Raw genomic sequence first — 17,525 nt, 5'->3', positions numbered from 1 at the left:
CTTCCTCATCACTACAGTCTCATGCAACTTGGAATCTGTATTGATGGGGAGCCATCCTATATCCTGAGTGGGCAGCATATCATAAAGTCAACAAAAAGAATATTTTCCCACACATGGGAGTTATTAATATTAAAAATTGATATCCATAAGAAAATGTCTTTATATATTGTTATACAATAAAATGTAGCTTTTCTGTATGGATAAGTGGATGATATTTGAACACGTCGACTTTCAAAAGTCAAGATAAGGCAGAATTGATAGATCCTATAACAGGAAAAGCTCTGGAGAAGGGAGCAGGAAAGAAAAGCTACATCTGTGTTGACAAGTTGTACAGTGCCAAAGAAACAGATCTATGGAACAAAGCAGTTAGTTCAAAGGAACTTAGTGTCTGCACTATACATACTTGTTTTAAGACATCTCACTCTGGGCTGTCTCTAGTTCGTGTAGTGGACTTATGGAAGGTCTTTAGGTAACCTCTGGAGCACATCTATTGGTTTAGTTTAATCCAGAGGGTATCAGCTTTGTGCTTTGAAACTGTTGTGTGATATGAATCAAGGTACATAAGTGGAAGCCATAGGTTCCTGACTTAAAGATTGCAGTCTTTGAACTACATTAATGAATGAACTACTTGGAACTAGAACATTAATGTAGATGCATCCTTGGGGAAGAAAACAAACAATAATTTCTCAAATGAAAATTTGAAATGCACTTGTTGAGAAGTAACTTTGTTTACAAAATGGCTTCTACTAGATTAATAGATTTGTATATTCACATTCTGTCCTGGTAAATTACTGTAGCTGTACAGAATCGAATAATTCAGAATCCAGTGTGAAGTTCCATAGGCTGATGGTCACTAAAGGTCTTTAGTTGGGAAACAAAACCATGTTTTAATAAGAGTTTGGTTTTTGTTTGAAATTGATTGCCAGGGTCAACATTGATGAGAACATTAATTATCTTTCGCACTAGAACTTTAAATTGCTAGGAAATGCTCAGACCTTTTATGCTGTAGTGAGTTTAAAGTCCATAATTAGCATAATTAACACTTTATATTTCAGACTAAAGTAGCCTTATGATATAAAGATTTGTGAACTGAAACCTATTTTTTTAAAAGTATTGTTAATGCATCTAATGACATCCAACTGTAATAATAGCAGTATGAAGCTTATATGTTCAAAAATGTCCAAAATGTGGGTAGGCACATTAATGGCAGCTACAAGGCTAAGGATCAAATTTTTCCTGAGTTTATCCTCTAACTCCTAGTGATTTCAGTGATCTTAGGTTACTAAATAATATTTCAAGGCCTTCAGCCCCTAGGTTTTGCCATATATCCAGCTCAGAATTAATTGTTATCAGTCCAGTGGCTATGCTTACTGGCACAGCTTTGATCTACAGATAGATGGTTACTGATTTTATTTCTGCGTGCAACGTACAACAATCTTCCTTGAAGATTTAATTGGATTTTTTGCCAAGGCAGTGAATCATTTAGAGGTCATTTCATAGCATTTGGGAAAAGAAGAACACTAACAGTTTAAGAGAAATAAAAATGTCATTTATATGATGCAGTGTCAGATACGGAACTCAATATACAAAATATTCAGGCTTAATTTTCCTGAAGCAGAAGAATTGAGAGGCATTTCATTTTTTTAGGTGAGAAGTGAAATGTTCCTCTCTGCTCACTGGTAGAGGCATGCTAAGGTGAATTTTAATTATGACTAAATTGTGGTATTACTCTTTCATACCCTGAACATCTGTTCCCTTCAGGACTGATGATTTATGCAGGCTATCACTGCAGACAGCTTGCTACAGCTTATGTCACGGTTAGTAGGAAGCTGGTGGTAGTATTTCAGAAAATACCAGCATCTAAGTGGAGACAGGCCAGTGTGTGCTTTTAGGGTAATAGGGAAGGGGGAGCAAGATGTGTCCGTTTTTCATTTTGAAGCCAAATATTGACTTTTTTTTTTTTTTTTTTTTTTCTTTTAGACCATCTGTCATTAATGAAGAAGTATCTTGGGCAGTGAATGGCCTGGTTCTTCAAAATGGTGTCAGGCAAAAGAAAACCAAGCCTGGCATTTCCAGCTGCATGTAGAAAATTGTTGAGGGCACCTCTGAGAGAATTTTGGTGTGTAAGAACTGCACAAGACAGAATAACTATGAGACTACTGCAGCATAAACACAAATTGAAAAGGTAACCTATTTTATTAGCATGTTTGAACGAATGCATATGCAAAGTGCCTGCATTGTTGCTTAAGTTTTATTGCTTTTGCAGAATCATAGATTACTCTTAAAAAAAATAAATGAAAAAAACCCAGCCAAAAACCCAAGTAAATTACGAAGACTTGGAACTCAACAAAACAGGGATTATGTGGATGTTCAGGTTAGATAAAGGTACTTTTGCTTCTGTTCTCCCTCTTTTCTGACACATGCACTGCTGTTGCTACTCCTCATCTTTGCCGGGTAGTCACCTTCCCTTCTGATAATGCCTATTTCTTCTCCTGCTTTTGTGTGTGCTATCTAACAGTACATTATCTGAGGATTTACTACTAAGGAATATTATTTCTAAGATTATCTAAGGCATGGGTTATACGTATTATATGTTTAAAAATATATTTTATATATTCTATATAATATATATAATAATATATATATAACATAATATACAATAAATATATATACTATATAATATAAAATATTATATGTTTAAAATTATTATATATTTAAAAATATACATTTTTATTTATATATGTTCAGTAGTTAAAATGTTTGTCTTAAAAGATATGCTGCTGTGACCCTGTAACCACACATCTTAAACTTACGCAAGGTGCAAGATTCTTTTTCCACATAAGGGAAAACGGGCAAGTGGAGGGGAATATGTTATGATTTTTAAATGGGACATATTCCTCTGAAAATGAACAAGACTCGTACATTTTTTCTTCATGCTCTCACTCTGTTTTCTGTGTGAGTGCCTTGAAAAACACAGTTTAGGATATTCACGTGATTGACCTGAAATAGGCATGATGGGTGAATAATGTCATTAGTATTTTCCTCTTGCCTTTTCTTTTCAACAGTTCCGTGAACAATGAATTTCTCCTGGTCAAAGTATTGCCATTTCTGTCATCAAGAAACAACTTGGATGCTATCTATCTTAGACTTGCCTCCAAAGAATGACAGGTAATTTCACTAGCATCATTTCAGTGACAGTTTCTGCTTTAACCACACAACTCCTGTAGTGATGATTCACCTCTTTCATAAAATTTGCATTCACTCAATTGTGTTTCACAATATAAAAACATTATTGTATGTATTCTCAAGCATAATGATTTCTGTACAAACTGGAGAAGGTAAGATAAATAGTCAATAATCAATTATTTTGGGGTGTGTGTATCAAGCAGATAGTATTTAAAAGGAAGCTTTCAACAAATGCATATTTTAAATTGACTAAAGTATGTGACTTTATTTTATCCCATCTGCAAAACAGGCTCAGCATAAAATCCTAACAGTGGGAAGACACTTTCTAAAACAGTATCTGTAATGCATAAGTAAAAATTATCAGAACAATGTGGACATGGGCAATATTGGATTAGGGGCACAAGAAATGGCTTCTGGTATCCCCTATTGTGATACTATACAACAAGTCAAACCATCATTATGTTTGGGGTATGATGGTCTGTTCCTAAAGAAGAGTTTCACTGTAAGAAAAAATAACACAAATCCAGTTCCTCTCTTCTACCCTTGTATATGGTCTATATATATGGTCTATAAATAGGGCATAATTCCAATGCAGTTTAAGTGTGATTTTTTTCTAATATCTATATGCTATTTCTGAATATTTTTATTATTATTCAAACCAATGATTTTCAGTACAAAGTTTCAAATTAATGAGTTCAAGAGCTTGAGACTTTAGAACTGCTTGTGTATATTCCTTGTCTACAAGGAAGATTTAGCATTTGTACACTATAAAAGGAGTCTTTATTCTTTGGGTTATATGCCTCAACAAATATTTATGTAAGCAGTCTACTTATTTCTTTTCTAGTTCTTACTATTTTCAGAGAAGCAAATCAGATTTCATCATTGATAGATACAGTCAAAATAAACTGGCATTGATCCCATAGCTAGAGGAGATTTTTTTATTCTAACCTAGCTGGGATTATAATTCTCAATGGAGCAACACATTTCTATGAAGTGTGTGTAATTCCTTTTCCCATAGAGACATAAAAATTGGCTCTGTGCTTACTATCAGGTGCTGTGTACTCCATAGTAATTTTCTGCTTTTATACCTCTATTGCCTGCTCTTAAGGGAGCCTATTCTTTGATTTCAGACCAGTAAGAACTGGCATCAACAGATGCAGTTAATTCATTGGTCTATTCAGACCAAGTTATAATAATATATATAATATAATGGAATTTAATACAGTATAGTATAAACTATGTATTATTATATATTATATTATTATTACAGTAAATGTCTTAGTAGTATGTTGTATGTATAATGTATTGGATATGCTATGTATAATATTAACAGATCTATACATTTTGCATGGAAACTTCATATGTAAATAAAGCTAAGTGCTCAGTTCTCAGTTCCTTTCATCAACGTAAACTTCTAAAACTCCACTGGAAAACACAACTGAATCTATTTAATTTATTTGCCATACAGCATGGCAAATAAATTTTACAGATCTTACTCAGTTTAGCCCAGAGAGCTCTGTGTGAGCAGGGAAAAAAAAGAGATGTTTGAATTGATCTGGCAAATGTGGAGCTGCTGACACCATGAGTTGTAAGCAACAGAGCACTGAAACAGGATAAAGTTCCATTATAAAGCAAGTTTACTTAATTTTACTTAACTTAGGTTAGAGTACAAAAAAAATTACATGAAACCAGTTTGTCCTCTCTGACAGTATGTATAGCTGGTGGAATGGAGAACACAACTTTTTGGGTTTTTAAATAATATTATTTAAAGTTATATCTGGAGATGTTTGCTATGAAATCTGAATATATCCCTTCACAGGTAGTATATTTAAAACTGTAGTCAACTAGAAGTGAACCTTTTGCCTGAAAGAAATTAATAGCTATGAAGTCATGTTATAAAGGTTGTGAAGGTTAACACTAATTTTCTCCAGGGCCTTTATCTACCTTGTACAGAATTACATGCTTATTGAATTAGGCAATGTATATTGTTCCTTTTCTTCTTCTTTCAAGTCTTAAGGAACTTTTGCACATTAGAAGAATTGCTGGAGAAAGAATATATAAATGCAGACAGGAATTCTGTAAAATTGAATAAAGGGAAGTTATTTTTTATAGAAGGGCTCCATAGGCATGATAAACCTCTTCCAAATGGTGGCACAGCTCTTTGCATAAGTATGGGAAAGCTTCCCAAAAACAGTAATAAGCCAACAAAGTCACCATGAATCTGAATAGTTAAAAAAGATTGATCAAAAACTTAAAGATACAAACTTGACCTCAACAAGATTTCTGTAGTGCTACCAAAGAGACAGGAGGTAAAAAGGAAAAAATATAGAGAACTTTCAAATTGAGTTCTGAAAAAGCAGCTGCATTCACAATTTCTTCCTATGTTCCTCCAGCGTTGCATGGATTGAAATGTCCCAGACCTCCTAATGAAAAAAACTTGTACATCAAACAGATTGCTGTAGACTTGCATAATACTTACATTCATCAGGATAAATATTGAACAAATAGTAAGGGATAAAAATCTTATATGGCTAGATTAGATTAAATGGAACTAAACTGTTATATTGCTCTTGTTCTTAGTATGACTATAATCATCACACACATACACAGATGTGTGCATGCAGTACACTCCTTTCCACTTCCATTTCATGCCCTACCATTTAATTATTTACTCCTGAATGAGGAGCCATAGTAAATCATTACCCTATTTCTCTTTTAGTCTTAAACTTGTCCAGATTTTAGTTTTGTCTCTAAACTTCAGCATGAGAGCAGACAGAATACCTGGTTCAAAGTTTCATGTGACCACAGTGATTCAGTCCTTCCAAGTTAAACATTCACGTGTGATTAAATAGCTTCTGTAAATTGTTTTAAAACAATGGAAACAATTGTTATGTTTTATTCTGAATTGGTGAAATTCAACCAGAGGAGATGAAGTAGCACAGTAAGTATAGTGAGGCTTCTGTTGCAGAAACAGAAATGTTGTGAGCATTGCAGCAGGTTTGATACTGACAGACATTGCCTTTCTTGTTCTGTGGAGATACTCTAACATGATTACTCTCCTGCAGGCCATAGCAAGTTGTCACCTCTGGTTGCTGTTGGCTTGTATTTGCTGTGGTCCCACAGACACTGCTGTATGCAAAGTCACAAGCCGTGTTATAGTGCCTGGAAATATGTGTCATTCCTGTGCATGAATGGACTGAGGAGTAAAATTAAGGCTACTGTAACCCTTCCTTTCTGCCTGGAAAACTAATTTCTTACAAAATATGAGATTATAATTCTGAATAATGAGAAGAACTTTGCTGAGTTCTTTATAGTTTGGGTCACACAAATGACTTAATATTTAGGCAGTACCATTAATTAGTAGAACAGTCATTTCAGTCTGAGGCTGATTTTACTTTTACATAGCAAGTTATTTAAATCTGTTAGTTTTCTATGCTGACCTGCTATAAGCTATCCTAGTAAAAAAAAAAAAAAAAAAAAAAAAAAGATATGCAGGGTGGTAGAAGTGGAGAAAGAGGCATAAAGTGTATTGGAAACCTACCAAATGTCCCCTGCAAATGGACCCTATTCAGAATCAGTAAGCGTATGATGAGTGAAGTGGTTTTGAATATCGCCTTTAGATTCCATGCTGTTACAAGGCCAGCCCCGAACATGGCAACTCTTATTTCCACACACAGTACCTCTTCACTCTCAATTTAACCCAAAAATCTGATGAACCCATTACTCCATACTTGATTTCATGGAACAAGGAGTAGATATAGTTACAAATGATCAATCACAAGCCGTGAACCAAAGCAGCAAGGCATTAACAATTCACACCATTTCGGTCCACTTGCTCAAGCAGAAGATGTGCCAGCATATTTAATGCACAGCTACTTCGTTCAGTTGAAGAAAAGACATGACTCATGCTCATTTTAGGAACTGAGGAGACTTCATAGGTTTTCATGCCTACTAACCACTGAGTGTTAGAGTTTGTACTTCTAAGCGATTAGCATAACCAGGTGTTCAGTAAAGAACGCCCAGGTAGGTAAGCTTTAAAATTAAATTTTGCTTATGTTAAAAAGAAATGGAAGGATGACCTGGGAAATGGTTCCTACAACGAAACCAGGTTCTGTTGTACAAATTTCTATTATACAATCAACATCCTGTTCAGCAGTATTGTAACATTGTAGACCCCACAGGCATACGCCGTCAATTTAATGGGATCACTGAAAAAGCAAAGCAGCTGTGAAAGATTGCTTTAAGTACAGCAATCGTGTGCTTGTCATTCTGTTCAATGGTGGAAAAATCCAAATTCGGATAGGCATCAGTATTTATGAAAATGACTGCTAAAGCATCTCTCATAAGTACCTTGGGGACAATACGATTTGACATATAGCATGTAAACAAAAGTACACAGCAGCTGTAAGGTTAGTTTTTGTTTGAGTAAAACCACACTGACATAATTTAAATAGCAGAGGAAACTGCATGTTCTCCATCACTCAGTAGCCCTAAATAAACCACAATTTTGTGTAGTATGTGCCACTTGCCCTGGACAAAGAGTTGTGTGGTGTTTGCTGAGAAGAAGAAGCAGTGAAGTATAGTGTAGGTTAGCACGATCTCATGCTCTGTGTAATGTACAATGTGTAATATATCTGCAGTGTAGAGAACATACTGAAAGTACCATCAGGAAAAAACTTGTCTTGAGGAAGTGTAAAAAGAATTTCTAATATTTTTATCATACTGAAAGATACTTTTTTCCCATAGTAGAAAAAATGTTAATGACTTATTTCCTATAATTCTGATACTGTTATTTGGTAAAAAATGCTTTTACTTTTTCATAGGTTATTTGCAAAGAGAAATTGATGTAGAAAACAACTTGGGATAATACTCATGTTTATGGTCCAGTAATGGAAAGAGATTAAGTGAGAAGTTAACAAACTGAATTTTCAGTGGTGTTTTTTTTTGGTTGTTTTTTTTCTGTTTTTTGTTTTGTTTTGTTTTGTTTTTCAGTACTTTTGTGGTGATTATAAATTGCCAGAGGGTGATTTTCCCATTCCTTTAAAAATGTTCTGCATACTTTTTGTGGATATCATACTGCCTTTTGGATTTCTTGCTTTGATCAACACTGCACTCATAATTTCCAGTTTAAAGACAAGACTAAGAAAAAACAGATTTTTCTCTCCTATTTGCCATAGTGTCTTTATGCCATCAACGCCATCAATTTAAAATCTGTTTTGTTTTGGGTTTTTTTTTGTTTTTCGAGGGAAAATCTTATCTCTGTTCTCTAAATAAGTGCTGAAAATTGCACTGTAAACCAATAATTTTCTTCCAAAAATTAAATATTTGTCCTGTGATGTAAAGTAAAAAAAATCAATGAGGGAGAGAATAAAAGCAATAAGGTATATTTACACTGTTTGTCTTACCCAAAGACCATTGGGTACTTTACTTTTATCCACGGATGACTATCTAGCAGATAAGTCTGCAATGGGAAAAATAACTAAATTAAAAAGGGTAAGATTTTAAATTCTGTATAAAAATTAAAAGCAAGAGAGATTTTGTCTATAATTTATTTAAATTTAAATTTAAAATATTTTATATAGCTTCTCACTACCTTCCTTTCCTCAGCTTCTCTTGAAGGGAAATTTTCTTTCTTTAGAATTTATTTCACTTTATGATCAAGGACTTATTTGTCATCACTCCCATTCAGGAATTTCCTGAGTACCTCTCAGTAAAATCTGAGAGACATACATCAGGATGAGTTGTTCCTAACTCTTACTACTTAGCTCACAAATTTCTTTCTAAGGTTTCGCTTTTGCCTTCTCTTTGCCGTGGTTAAGACACTGTTATTAAATTCATAACCATGCTTCATAATTCAATGTTTTAATGCTTAATCAGCTAAATTGTTGAAAGGACCATTTGACACTTGACAGTAGGCTTGCAAATTTTTGGAAATCTTGCATATAGATTCTTTTCATCTTGCTTTGTAGACCCTGGTCTGTATAAAGCCATAATGTTAAAGCACTCTAGTGGATTTAGGAGACATTTAATGGGCTTGTTTTTGCCACTCTTTTAGTTTTCAAAAGGGCATTAGTTCAGATTAACACCTTCTTTGTTTTAGGTGAGTCACCAATATAGCAAGAAGTCTTGAAGTAGCCAGCTGTTCATTAAAAATTACTGTTCTTGCACATCAACATCACTTCCAAATGAGAATAACATAAAAAACTCCTAAACTAAGAATTATTTTTTGACTAACAGTGACTTCTTGAGTGCTAAGGATATTATCTGGAGTTATCAACCAGATACCAGGAACAATTAATTTACAGAACATTTCAGTAAAAGCACACTCTTCTGAAATTACCTTTTTGCCTGTATTTATTCTTTCCCTTTGTAGGGACACGTGGTTTTGTATTTCAGTAAATCCCTGTCAGCCTTATTTTGTTAAGTCTGGTCTCTCTTTACATAAATGGGATTTTAATCATAAACTTAGTATGCACAAGGTTTCAGCTCATTTTTTTAAAGTCCCTGCAAGAGCATTGAAACCATGTGAAAATCTTTCCATGTCTTATGTTGCTTCTCTGTCATCCCAACTGTCACTGACAGAAGCTTCTGCATAGCATTTCCACTTCTGCAGCAAAAAGGAAGTAATTACTTTGGAAGAATCATGGAATAGGTTTTCATTCAAGAGATTAATTAAATGGGTTTTGTTAACCATGTAGAGCTGCAGAGAACTTTTCTAGTGCTTTTATCTATCCTTTAATTTGTTTATTTTGCTGAACAGAGGTTGTACAGTCTTGTTAACGCAGCAACATTGGAATTTCAATGGCATTTAAGTACTTAAATTTTAATGGTTTTGACACCTAACTCAGAAAAGACATTTTATGCTAAGTATGCAGCATGGACATAATTTCAAGGATATCTGCTGGAGAGCTAAGCATACTATATGGATGCTTTTAGGACTATGTGAGAATTTACAAAATTACCGATTAGATTATAAGATTATATTACAACACTGTGGGAGAGAGAAAATTTGGATTTTAACTTGATTTTTTAACAATTAATGGCTTTCACAGAAATAAACACATGGTTTTTCTTAACCATGGCTTAAATAATTCATCAATTGCACTGACTTTATCGGAGGCAAAGTACAGTCTGTTGGATGGTGACTTATTTCTTTATTTTTGATATGGATTTAACTGTATTATATTTTACTTGTACATTTGTTCCAGTTATAAAAGAACTTACATGTGCATGTTACTCAATTAATGTGTTAATTTAGACTCTTGATTTTTCTCACAGCTGAGTTAACAGCTATTGAGGCTAAATATTGCCATATCTGAATAGAATATTTATCTCCTCAATGAAATATGCAAAGTGTAATTCACCTATTTTTTCTGACAAAGTTTGTATTTCTTTGTTAATATTTCCATATCTAGGAAACCCACTATTCATATCTATATGCAAATATTAATTTCATGACTACAGCTTGTCTAGATGGGAGAATTATGCATATAATTTTCTTTGCAGTGTTCACAAATAGGCTTTATACATTTTCTTGCACATTACTAGTAAAAAGAGGTTTTGGTGTTTCCCTCCAGTCCCCTCCCTTTCCCTCTTCTCCCCAATATCAGGCAAAAGCCTGAAATGCTACTTAATATTATTTTACTTCATTTTGATAGAAAGGTCCATGTGTGCATTCCACAAAAAATGTCTGCAAAGCACGTGCATCTCAGTAATGCATGGAGCTAAAATAATCATTCCCTGTTTGTCACACATATTGACATTAGGTCCCTTTGAGAGAATGCTTTCAACCTTTATGGTGATTTGAAATCTAAGAACAGCAAGAAAAAGATCTTGTTGAGACCATTGCTGTGAATCAATTTTATCTATCTTTTCATTTGACCTTTCCTTGTTATTAAACAGCTACACTGAGCATTTTTATTTGTTAGAAGTTGTTTCTTCAGTAGTGGCAACGAGAAGGTTATAATAAAACAGTTTATGAGAGTGTTTATTATATTTTATGAATGTTCCCATTTATAATATGGTAGGGGTATGTAAGCTCCTCAACAGGAAGCTGTATACAGAAACAACACGGATCTTGCAATTTTATCAGGACAATGCAAGTAGATTTCAGCAAGGTTGGTTCCAACTCATCTGTGATAAATGAGAAGATAAGGCAATCAGTGCACACCATGACACTTTGTGCAGCTAGTTAGGCACACTTCAGAACTATTCAGGTGTGCTCACAAAGCTTATAAGTCTTTCATGGGGGGGTCTCCATATAAATACATCCTTCATGGTGGCCACTAGAAATGCAGGAGTTGCTTTTCCAAGACTTAACCCAGGTCAGATATAAATAATAGATATTAAGACTTAGTTCTGATGCTGAGACTGCATTAGAGGCTGTATATTTCAGTTGAGTCAAAAGAATGCATTTTCTTTTTTTTTTTTTTCCCTTTTTTTTCTTTTCTTTGCATAGCTCCTCTGCTTGACAGATGCCTGCAAAATTCCATCACACCTTTGTATGCACCCCTTTGGGTCTTTAAGAGCGAAGGTTTCAGCCTCTCAGGAGTAAAGATTTCTATCCAAGGAGTTCTATTGGCCATGAATCAAGATGTAAAGTCTGCAAACTGTTGCCAGCAGGTGAGTTGTCCCACTCTTTAAAAGTCTGCTTTTTGGTTTTCATTTTCAAATGTACTTATTTTATAAAACCAGGAACTGGCACTGTGTCATCAAGAAGTGAGACACACACTGCATAAGCTGCAGTGCTGTTAAGAAACTGAGATGCTTTTCCTAGAATTGCAAAGCCAACAATAAAGGAGTTAATTGTGTCTTTTGCTATGGGAAGTCCTATGTTTCCTGGTCTTGCTGCATACTCAGCCTGTGATGTTTCTTATGTGGAAATTCTCTAAAGCAATCATTTTTCATTGCTTGATTTTTGCATGCAGTTTTTAATGGTCTCAGAGATCTTCCCATAAAACTAATTTAAACTGAAGAATTTTTCTAATAAATAAATGAAATGCTTTAAGTATAACTGGTGTTGCATTATGAAAAAATAAATAAGTGTATAATATTTTGAAAACTGAAGATTTTATTTACTATACATGTGCTACTAAGTAAATATAACATTAGACATTTATTTTGCATTTATTTTGAAAAAAATAATATGAACCATACGGAAAAGTTTGATAGTTTGGGAGCAATAAGGTTATTTATTTTTTTACTAATTGGATTCTTTATTTTAGGAAATAAAAGTAACAACCCACTAGTCTTGTTCAGTTTAATTACTCAAGTTGATTTATGTGCATAAGAATCTATATATTCCTTAGGATTAGGTGATTACTTTATAAAAATAGTAGACAGTTTTGCCAGGAAAAGTGTTTTATAGAATTTATACCACCAGCTAGGGACCTCAGATTTTAAAATTATCTCAGGCCCCAGAGTTAGGGATGGTTGTGTCACACAGATCAAGCTCCCAGTCTATGTAGGAAGGGGGAGGAGAAGTGCCAGCAGTGTCAGTCACACTGTTTATACAGCACCTCCTGCTGTCAGATCCATAAAGAGAAATGAGAGTTGACTTAGGAAGAGACTATTCCTGTCTAGAGCTAATAGTGGTCAGCAAGAAGAAATCAAACAAAAAACAAAATGAGAGATCATGGGTGTGAGAGAGAGAAACAAGAAAAAAAACCCCAAACTTGTTTCAAAATGTTTCTGAGTCAGAATTGTGATATATTGAAAAGTGAGAAATATCTTTACACTTTTTGTTGATAATTCTCCTTTAAGGTAATGCTGCTTAGCAATGCCTTAACATATAATATTTACTCTTTTACAAAAAATAAATTCAATACATACAAATTATTGTGGTAATTAGTAGAACAAAACAGACAATGGATTTTCCAAATAAAATTCATATGCTAGTCATTTATTGGCTGCTTTTTGCTCTTTCTGTAAAGAACATATAAGACATTTCAGTAAACTAACTTGTTTTTCATCCATCTGATGATTATCCAGCATGGTGCAGCTGGAAATTGTAAACTACAAGAAAAATATAACAATTTTAGTAATTTTGAAATCTCTTCTGAAGACAAATGGTTATTTATAATGAACGGCTTGCATATGAACATTTGTTCAGTATAACCATGTTGGACATTTTTAACTTTTAAGTGTCCATATTACAGGGATAAATGTCAGTACAGCTATGACAGTTAATTTTCTATAAAAAATGTTATGGTTTGAATATTTAAATAAGCATTTCAAACTAGTTTAAATGTTTAAATAAAAATTTTACAGCACAAGGTTGTTAAATATTTCGTACTGTTACTGTGCTGAGAGGCTTTTATTTTGAATTATATTACTCTGAAGATAAGATACAAAATACAATTCAGTTTAAAGTGTCTCTGTTAATTTTTCCAGTTAGTACTGACATAAATGAAATAATTGTAACTGGAGGTTATGTTATACTGTAGGTATAACCATACTTAATATAATCTTACTATACTTTTGGTTTTTTGACCTTTTTCTCTAAAAAGAAGCAGGACATAAAATCAAAATACTACCAATTTGTCCCATTGTGCTGAGGCCTGGCAATGTAACACTGATGAGGACTGCACACAGTAGTTGTATCAATATAGCATCTAGCCATTACTTCACAACATTAAAAACATTAATGATTCATCTTTTTCTCAGTGCTGTTTTGACATTTGAAATATTTGTCTTTACTTTGTCTTTTCATTTAAGTAGGAAGGGATAAAAAATGCTTTGATTCTGTAATACTCTGCTAAGACCCTGTAGTCTGTCCAGGAAATCAAGCAGCACATAATATGTTAATACAGGTACTTCTATTAGAATCCATCTGGACTTCAGTTTCAGATGCAGGTGCTGAATTCAGACAATAACTGGTTTCTGGTCCACACTACACTGGTTGCACAGTGTTGCCTTTATAATCATTCTGTTGCTTCTTGCCCCAGTGGAAGAAAACAGTGAAAAGCTACTATCTATTGCCTGTAGTCTTTGTATCCTTCTAAAGAGGATGATCTGTATTCTTCAAATAGTATTTCTTGAGAATAATATAGGTGAAAAAAACCAGGTAAGTGGAGAGAGTACGTTAACTTTGAGAAATGGTTTGTGCTTTTCACTAAATAAAAGAGAGGAAGAAAATATACATATAAACACTAAACTACAAAAGCCTTTTATTATTTCTTTTCTTAAACCCTTTCTGTATAATGAGCTAGAAGCTTCACTAAAATCTTGATGAATCTTATATTGGCATTTGAATGCCATGAATTCTGGCAATGTAAAATGCTTCTGTCTAATAAGAAAGTGAATTGTAAATATTACTATTACAATGATTGTTCTCTTAATATTTCAGCTATTAGCTTTTTGCCTTGCTATTTTAAATATGCTGGTTTGATGTCTGTTGGAATTTCTGAGCTACCCAACATGTCTGAAGGTTAAAATTCATTCCTTATATATGAAATATACACAGCTGAGTGAATGCATGTGAGACATTTTAAAATCTTTTTGTCAAGCTACCATAGTTTCTGTTAAAAATTTCTTTTGAAAAAAGCACAACCAAAAATGTAAAAAAAGTTACTTTTAAGTGAGATGTAAGATATAGCAATAGAAACAACATTATACCTGATAGTATGGGATATGGTTAACACTTGCAGAGATGGGGGATGTCCATCTCATTAGCATTCTTCATATGTAGTGGTGCTGTTGGTGGGGGTGTTGCAGTAGGAATGCCATTGTGCTGGGTTCCAGTGTTTGGGGACAAACACTGCTGTGGAGGGAACGTGTGAAAAGGCCATAGTACTGACAGTGAATGAGGAAGGCTGTGCTTTCTGTATGCTTCAAGCAGGGAAGCTGTCATTCACAGGCCTAGCACAGCTAAACAGAGGCCAAAAGAGAAGACTCAAATACCTTTTAAAATGATATTAATGATTTTAAAACATTTGGCTGATTTAGAATTACACTTTTTCCGAGCTGATGCTCCGTCCTTTACTAAATAATATAAAATATACATATCCAGGTAAATAGAAGAATTATCTCATCATTGCCACAGTGAAGATTTAGAATGGAAAATGTCTATGTATAAATATTTGAGAATCACAAATTGCTTTAAGTGTACTTCAATGGTTTTGAGCATGTGTTACTTACAAGGGTTTAGCAAAATTTTAATGTGATAGTTCACAAACATAACCAATCCTAAGGTTCTGTTCTGTCTGCTTTTATTTTTACTTGGAAGTGTGTTGTATGTGGGGATGAGAGAAATGAGCTGGGATGAGAAGTGACAGGAAATTGTGCTGAATGTTTATTAGCTTGATTTAGATGAACTTACAGTAGCAGTAATTAATCCTTTGAACCACAGCAAATTACATTACATTAAAGTAATGGAGCTAGTATGCAAAATACCCACAAGAAAACTAAAGAGAATAAAACTATTCTACTACTACTCACCATTCCAGCCGTGGGAACCCTAGCAGCAATGTACTATTTCAAAACTGCATATCCAACAGCTTTGCTGTTCTTATTCTAAGCTGTACCCATAAACAGCATAATTCATAGGTTTTTTCTCATTTTGCCATACAGATCCATAAAAATATTGATGGCTTTAAAAAAAAAATTGAAATATTGCAAATACCAGAACAAAGAAAAAAGAAAGACTGTATTTCTTCTCTTTTCTTGTGTTGTTCTCTTGAAACTGCTGACTCAAATATTGGAGGTTGAATACATCTGTGATATGCAAACAAAAGCTTTCCTCTGTAATTTCTCTTTTTTGTACTTCATAAGAAACATACTTGTCATTACAGTTCAATTGATTCTCACAGATTTCAGTAATTACATTGTCTGGTAAGATTTTTAATGAGTCTTTTGTGTCTTTTTCTCTTACAAATAAAATCTAAACTGTTCTGTTTAATAATTTTGTAGGGTTTTTGGCTGAGAGAAACTAAAAAAATGATACATTTTAATTAATATTTTAAAATCAATATGTCTTTGCTATCATTTTATATCCGTCCTAGTTCATAAAGTTTTCAGAAAATTGTACCTAAGGATACTTGCCCTGTTTAACTGCTGTCTTCATAAAATTACATTATATTGTGGTAAAGTTGGCACATTAATTAATAGCTAGTATTCGAAGAAAGGATTAAACTTACCAAAAAGCTAAAGATGATTTCCAGTCTTGTATTTGGGTTTTTATGGTTTTTGAAAGTGTATTCTCAAAGCAACTTCAGTATCACAGTCTATGTTCAGTGACCCTCCTTTATTTTAGACTTCAATATTTGTTTTCTTTTCCTTCCAGCTCTGCTATTCTAATTTTATGTGACATTGACTCGCACTGTCAACGAGGTGTTAAGTATCTTTATTTCCTTCTTTATAGGTCACACAAAAATAGATTTTTTTTGTGTCTGTTTGACCTGTGTAGAGACCACTTCAGAAATAATCCCATGTTAACGTGAACTTTGTGTAGAGCAAGGTTCCATGTGAAAACTGTAATATTTCCACATAGCTTCTTATTAAAAGAATACAAAAATAGTGTTTCAGTAATTCTGAAATTGAAAGAGAAAACTGCCCTCTTGGTAGTCCAGATGAGTGATTCTTAGAATGTTGTATTGTTTATAGATTTGAGTGATGGTTGAAATTTTTCCCACAACTGAGCTGCATTCTCATTACCAGAAGTATTTTAAGAACCTTAAACTTGTGTCTTTTTCTAAGTGTCAGGCCTTGAGCAGGCCTAACATCAGTTAAATGAAGTGAAAATTGCATTCTTGTCTTGATAGAGATGAAAATGGATTTCTGGTCATGAAATAGATGTAGTTGTCACTTTTTTAAAAAGGTGTCAGCAGTTTGCTTCAGCAAGTAAGGTGCCAATTCAGTATGACAGTAAACTTGTGATCTGAGCAATCAATAAAATGCTTCAATAACTTCTGCTTCATTACACTTATAATAAGAGGCTATAGATCTGTGGCACATAAAATGATGATAAAGAGGATATGTAGGGACTTAGTGTGACATTTTGTTTTAGTAATACAGTAAGTGCAATGTTGCCATCTAGAGTTTGTGCATAGGTAATTATTCTGGAAGCAAAAGCTGTGGTGAAAAAATCAACATTGATATTTCAAAGTCCTATTTGTTTCCATCACTCAGTGGAATGTATCTCTCCATGTATGGAATAGTTCATTTCCCTTGTCACAAAATTGTTTAGGCCAGGAAAAGTAAGTCAATTTATAGCATTTTTCTGCTTTTTCGTTTGGTTATGTGTAAAAATGTCATTCCCCCCTGGTGTCAGCCCAGCATTAGGATGTATCTAAGAAACAATTCTCATTTCATTAGACTTGGTTGTTACCAGCTTCTAACAG

General features: G+C 33.7%; 1 long non-coding RNA gene across 1 annotated transcript; it reads left to right on the top strand.

Annotated features, from left to right (window-relative positions):
* The first annotated feature begins 1,995 nt into the window (after positions 1-1,995).
* Positions 1,996-11,885, top strand: LOC139804488 (uncharacterized). Its single transcript, XR_011729405.1, has 3 exons — positions 1,996-2,185; positions 3,066-3,168; positions 11,645-11,885. It is a non-coding gene; the product is annotated as an uncharacterized lncRNA (long non-coding RNA).
* Positions 11,886-17,525: the final 5,640 nt, after the last annotated feature.

The sequence above is a fragment of the Heliangelus exortis genome, chromosome 18 (assembly GCF_036169615.1).
Source record: "Heliangelus exortis chromosome 18, bHelExo1.hap1, whole genome shotgun sequence".
Lineage (NCBI taxonomy): Eukaryota > Metazoa > Chordata > Aves > Apodiformes > Trochilidae > Heliangelus > Heliangelus exortis.
This window is presented reverse-complemented; position numbering and strand designations above follow the sequence as displayed.